Raw genomic sequence first — 332 nt, 5'->3', positions numbered from 1 at the left:
GGGGGTGGGGGGGCGAGGCGGCGGCTCTCCCTCCGCGGGGTGACTCTGGGCGGCCGCAGCGCCTGGGCCGTGACGCACCCGCCGCCTGGCTGAGGGCAGCTCTGGAGCAGCAGCAGCACAAAGGGGCCCCGCGGGGATGAGGCGGGCGGCTCCCCCCAGCCGGCTACTGGCGCAGCGGCAGCAGGTGGAGGAGGAGGAGGAGGAGGAGGCGGCGGGGGGACGGGACGCGCCGCGCCGCCCTCCGCGCCCCTCCCCTGCCGGAGCCGTACGGTACGGTACGGTACGGGGGGAGCCGGCTGCCCGCGCCCTGCGCTAACGGCTGGCGGGGCGGG

Source organism: Haliaeetus leucocephalus, unplaced genomic scaffold, assembly GCF_000737465.1.
Source record: "Haliaeetus leucocephalus isolate CR32 unplaced genomic scaffold, Haliaeetus_leucocephalus-4.0 Scaffold906, whole genome shotgun sequence".
In the NCBI taxonomy this organism is placed as follows: domain Eukaryota; kingdom Metazoa; phylum Chordata; class Aves; order Accipitriformes; family Accipitridae; genus Haliaeetus; species Haliaeetus leucocephalus.
The sequence above is the reverse complement of the archived record's forward strand: the minus strand, read 5'-3'. Positions refer to the sequence as shown.